Here is a 6,665-nt window from a genome sequence, read left to right as displayed (position 1 = left end):
GGGGGTAATGAAGATTTTTTTTTTTTTTACACTGATTGCTTTTCCACCCATAAGGGCTGTAAGAGGAATCATTTCTCCTCTCTGGCTGCATTCTTGCAGCCATTGAGAAATACTGTGAGAGCTGTGATTGGTCACAGCTTGTCACATGGTACAAGGCTGTTGTGAATGGCCATGTACCATGTGGATATGACGCTGAGCACGTGCACTCAACTACTTTGGTGGACCATGTAGTAAGCAATGATATCAGAAGTGACCTCTTGCTTACCACTCTTCATGTGATCAGTGATTGTCCCGTACAATGATCCGATCCGGAGGACACAGTGGGCCCCGGGCCGCTCCCGGGGGGTGGGGAGGAAGTTTATAAATGCCCCCCCCGCACTGCTCCTGTCCGCCCGTTTATATACATGGTCCAGACAGGACGGGGTTAAAGTTCGATCTTTGTAGAAATGAACGATCCCACCAACTAAAAGATCAGATTGGTCACCAAAGAAGAGAGCAACAGCGATAACATGAAGAAATGAAGGTTCTAGTTTTGGGGAAATTGCCAGGAAAATGGGTCCCGGAGTTCCGGCATCCGGAGTCCAGAAGCTGTGCGCACGATTTACCAAACACCAAAACGATCGAAACGCAGGAAGGCAGAGGAAGGAGAAAAAATCCACAACACCCAAAACTGACAAGAATCACAAGACATGCCATGCAGAACAGAAAATCGTCTGCCAAGGATACCAACAAGGTGTTGTCAGATGGAGGACTGTCTGTGTCTGACCGAACAGGAAGAAGTCAACTTGTTGCTGCTGGATTAAGAGATTGAATACCAAGGAAAAAAAAACATTTTAGAACTGCCAACAAAGAAAGAAAAGAGTGGAATGGGCCGAGGAACATCGAAATTGAGCAAACAGGAAGAAGTCGACTTGTTGCTGCTGGATGAACCCCCCTGGTGGTATTCCTGAGTGTAACTCGGGGGTAACTTTCAGTACCAGAAGCGGTAACCCTCCCCCCGAGCTACACTCGGGAATACCCTGCGGTGCTTCTCCAGCGATCCCTACAGCACTTACCTTGTCCTGCGCTCCCGTGATGTCCCCCCTGCAGCGTCCCCGGCCGATGGCGGCATCCGGGTTCCGGTCCCTGCGAGCGTCGGAACGTACGGGGGAGGGGACCGGTGGAAAAAGAAAAAATGTCAAAATGGGACATTCACTCAATACTGTGGTGGTTTATGATAACATTTATTCTAAATAAACATAAATAAAATATTGCAGTACCTCCAGCCGTTAAAATACGGCAAATATTTAATAAACCAATCATTTGGACACCTTAATAATATTCCTTGAGTTCTTTTCACCAATGTGATTTCGTTACCATATCCACAAAATTTGCCTTTTTGATAAATAAATACATATATGTACAAATTTTTGTATATATATTAATACTGTAATGGCTTTTGGGACTGTCTATTAAGAAAAATGATATTATCCCAGATAGGGGATTCTAAGCTGACTGTCATGGGTTAACATTCTAGGTTAATTTCAAGTGACCTTCCAAAAATTTACCACACACACAATGAGTGGAAGAAACTTGTTTAAAAGACAATGAGATAGATACCACTATTTGAATATTGCTGTACATATAGGAGATCTGGAAGTGACAATAGGGTAACCAAACCTGATTGTCTGAGAGCTCACACAAAACCTTGGAAAGTGTGGATTACCAAACAAGAATTCTTGAAATGTGACAATATGCTATTGAATACTGAGGTTTAACTCCAGTCCAGTCTGTTTACCCTAATTCCTACACAATAGGGCAGGTAAATAAAGGGGTTTTTTCCCTTCATGTGAACCTTGCGTTAAACAAGAAGGTGAGAGCTGGGTCATTGAAAATATAAAGTTTGGTACATACCAATGGAGACATTATCAAAAGGCATATTACCAACACTTTTTTATCAAGGGAAAATATATATGATAAGGTTGGGTATTGCATCCCACTCAACTGAGTTGAAGTGATGAAGAAGAAGATGATGTGTGAATTGGGGTAAATTGTATATTTCCAAAAGAAATCAGCTATTCCAATTCAGTTTAAATATCAGGAAAATGAGAAACCAAATGTATTTACATCTTTCTATGGTCCTTATCCAAGAGTTAGTAGTGAAATCAACTATACTTGAATAGGACATATATTTGATCCACAAAGACATTTTGTTTCTATCAAAGGATGAGTCATCATTAAGACCACCAATTCATTTGTGATACCAGACTGTCCCCAGTTGACAGGTGAGGAATATCTCTAGGTACGCACACTTCTCAACCGGCCAATCAGCAAGCCTGTTGGGAGGTCCCTTGAAACAAAGGATTCTATGGTATAAAAATGCCATACACCTCAAAAAAAAGGACACTACACTCAAGACTACACTTCACTTAACTGAACTTTACTTAACTAAACTTCACTTGATCTGGACTTCATTTATCTTCACTTGCCTTCTGAAAAATTTCAAGACTTTCAAATCTGCTAAAACTTCTGCAACAGCTTCTAAGACTGCTATAACTTCTAAACTATCTCTTATCTACCCTGTTGCTACTATACTGCATTATACCTCACTTGCTACCTGTGGCCATTTTGCTGAGAACTTCCAGCTGCCATTTTGAAGGAAAAGATTTCCACCAGAGACGCTGATGCTCAGTTAAATTCTGGGAGTGGTGAGACTGTGCTAGAATATTATAATTTTCTTTGACATTTCAAACTTTCAAAAGATTTATAACATTGCATTTTATTGTTAGGAATGTATTAAGGTCCTCTGAATTATCAATATACTGTTTGAAATTGGTATTAGATTATATATTACGTATTAACTAATTTGTAGTGTTGTTGTGGTGCAATTTATCAGAGAGACTTTCTTATTTTTCTATGGCCACGTAAAATGAGAAATAATATTTGAAGCACTATAAGGTTACACTAATCCCTCAAATTTTTTATATTTCCTTTAAATTGAAATCACATATTGTTTGATAACATAGAAATTAGCATATTATATTTTTGATTGTGTGTACGAGTATATATTCATCACCAGTATTTTGTATTAATATATATATACATTTTGTACATAAATAAATGTATTTATTTATCAAAAAGGCAACTTTTGTGTATATGGTACGAAATCATACTGGTAAAAGGACTCAAGGTATATTATTAAGTGGTGATCAAATAATTAAGGTGTCCAAGTTATTGGTTCATTAAATATTTGCCGTATTTTAACGGCTGGAGGCACTGCAATATTTTGTTTAAGGGAGAGGACACCACCCTACGTATTTAGAATAAAATATTACATAAACCACCACAGGATAAATTTGGAGGCACTGCTGAGATCCAAAGAAATCGTACCATAATACAAAACGCACTGGTGATTATATATTTATACACATTGTCAAAAATATATTTTGTATAAAAATGGCATCCAGTAACCATGGATCCACCTCTTCCAAGCATAGCTAGGAAAAGGGAGCCATTCAGAATGGTGAGGACGTAACTCCTAACAGAGCTAGAAAAGTCTGCGATGCTTGGCAAAGGTATACGGAATGTGCGGTAATAGATTATCTCCGCCAGAGATTAGATTTAGGGGATAGCACTGAGGGACTGGTAGAAGAAGAGAAGGAGCAAGCTCAAAGCACATATGAGGACCTGTTTAACCAGAAGGGTCGGGTTGTCAGGTTTTTATTAGCATTTTCTGAAGCAGAAAATAATAAAAGCCGTGACAAACTTCTCCTAGAAGCATGCCCATATTATGGTTTATGAGCAGTGAAGCTGCCCAGCAAACGCCAGCTTTGAGGAAGGACTTGTCAGAAGCCCGCCACCTTTTGAAAGACAGAGATCAGGAAATTGAGTCATTGAGGGAGAAGCTTGACCATACATGTGTTCGTCTAGACGAATCCAAGGAACATCAAGCTAGTTTAGTCAAAGACATTCAATATGCTCAGGGTTTATATGAGGAAAGTTTTGAGGAACTAAAACAATTTAAAAAGAGATATCAAGATTTAAAACAAGAAGTAGAATTCTTTAGATCAGGAAAAATATCCCCTATTGAAATTAAAGTTCATCCAGGGGATAAGAATCATCAACCAGAACTTGCTTTTGTAAGATCTCAGCAGAGAGCACTGGAGGAGCAGATTGTCAGGTTAATCGGCCAAATAAATGCTGGGGTCCAGAACTGGACCAACCCAGTTAAGCAGGAGGCTGATGAACGGGGATACCTGTATCACAGTGAAGCACCTGATAGTGAGGCAGAGACAGACTATAGGTCACCCACTAGGCTCCCAAGATATACCCCAGAGCGTACAGAGGAAGAATATGTCAAGGTCCTACCTTTCCTCAGGGCTTGTGCTGCTCCATGTGCTGGCATTCATCTTAGGTGTCTGCAAAGCATTGTGGGATCCTTTATGCTTTCAGCCCCCTGTGGCTCCTCCCCCAGGAGGTGGCGGCTTATCACATATAAGTCTGCTGTTGGTAGCTGTCCATTGCATTAGTGTCCTGTCTGTTGCACAGCAGCAAGCTCCTGATTAGTTTCTCATTGCTCTCCTGGATACCGACTTGGCTTTGGCAAGACTCCTTCCTGGCTTCTGACCCCGGCTCTGGTGACCATCCTTCCTGGCTTTTGACCCCGGCTCTGGTGACCATCCTTCCTGGCTTCCTCCCTCTCCTCCCACGCCTCCTGGGGATGGCTTGTCTGGCGGTGAGCCCATGCAGCTGGGGTTTGCTCGCCATTCCGAGGGGGAGCGGGCCTCTCGGCGTCGGGAGGGTCGCTGCCTGTACTGTGGTCTCGGTGGGCATTTTCTGCAGTCCTGCTCGCACCTGAGATCCTGGGTGCAGTTTCCTCGTCCCCGGTTTCCCGCAAAAGATAAACCACTAATCACCGTTGTCCTCTCTTGGGCGGAAGGCTCGTTGACGGCCCAGGTGTTGGTAGACTCTGGTGCTGGCGGGTTGTTTATGGACAGTTCGTTTGCTGCCCAGTACTCCATTCCTCTGCAGGCTCTAGTTACTCCATTGGTTTCTCGAGGCGATAGATGGCAGGCCCCTGCAACCACCGCAGGTTACCCACGAGACTCTGCCGGTTGAAGTAGCTATTGGAGCTGTTCACAGGGAGTTGGCCTGTTTCCAGGTAATTTCTTCCCCGCACTACTCCGTGGTTTTGGGATATCCCTGGCTTCAGAAGCACAATCCGACCTTTGATTGGCGGTCGGCCGAGATTCTCTCGTGGTCTCCACAGTTTCGGGCCGGTTGCATCCGTGGACCTGTTAAGGTGTTGTGTGCCTCCTCGGACTCTGTGTTGCCTCCTGACTATGGGGAGTACCTGGACGTGTTTGACAAGGTAGTGAAAAAAATAATAATTAACGAGCGCTTGGAGATGGATGACAAGCAGCTAGCATGAAAGGCACAAACCCCAAACCTTCACACTAAAATAATAATAACACATGCAGCGCTACAAAAGGTTAATATAAGTTAACATACAGGGTAATAAGTGATGGGCTACTGGTGCTTAATGGTGATTGAAAAGTGTCCTCATAACATGATACAATAGTCCCAGTAAACAGTGCAAAGGTGGTTGACTCCGTGCTGAAAGGTGTCTAATATTATGCACTCACCAGAAAGCGCATAATATGCGCATTTGAGTTGTCAGACCACTCCTGGTCCTAGAAAGCTGAAACTGTGTGGATCATCTGGCAAGCTGTCACTCTGATGGGGATACACCTTTCCTTGGCCAGCAGGGGGAGTCCAGACATCCAGAGACACTTAATAACACTGATCCAGACTCCTCACCCAGGGCACTCATATAAGATATCCACCTTAAGAGAGGGGGGGGGGGGGCTTGACCATAAAGCCCACCCCAAAAAACACTGATAGTGTAGTATGTTCCAAAAAGCCTTTATTTGCAGAATAAAAATAGGTCACTCACAGGGTATCCCAGAGTCAAAGATGGCCGCCGGCCTCCACGAGGTACGGAACGGCGTGACGTCACCGGCTAGGCTCCACCCTTCTTTAGTACTCCGGCCATGGCTGTCCCGCAAAGCACGCCGGGTAGGACGAAGCTCAATACAGAAAGCCAGGCTTCTCCCAATGATCGCCGATAGAGCAACCAAGCCTGAAGCAATCGAGCAGACGAAATGAAAACATTAGTTCCCGTGTTTGACAAGGTGCGCGCCGGTGCTCTGCGTCCTCATCGTCCATATGATTGTGCCATAACCTTACAACCCGGTGCCACTCCTCCACATGGCAGGGTGTATCCTCTTTCAGTTGCGGTGAATCAGGCCATGGAGGAGTACGTTGCGGATGCACTTTCCCGGGGGCACATTCGCAAGTCTACTTCTCCAGCAGGAGCTGGATTTTTCTTCGTGAAAAAGAAGGGCGGTGAATTGAGGCCTTGCATTGATTTTAGGGGTCTCAATCGAATCACGATTAAGAATGCTTACCCAATTCCGTTGATTACCGAGTTGTTCGACCGCCTCAAGGGAGCAACGGTCTTTACTAAACTCGACCTTAGGGCTGCGTACAACCTCGTACGGATCAAGGAGGGCGACGAGTGCAAGACCGCGTTCAACACCAGAACCGGCCACTATGAATCCCTGGTTATGCCCTTCGGGTTGTGTAACGCGCCCGCGGTCTTTCAGGAGTTCATTAATGATGTC

This window comes from Staurois parvus, unplaced genomic scaffold, assembly GCF_062004578.1.
Source record: "Staurois parvus isolate SC_StPar_1 unplaced genomic scaffold, SC_StPar_1.0 ptg000144l, whole genome shotgun sequence".
Classification (NCBI taxonomy): Eukaryota; Metazoa; Chordata; class Amphibia; order Anura; family Ranidae; genus Staurois; species Staurois parvus.
This window is presented reverse-complemented; position numbering follows the sequence as displayed.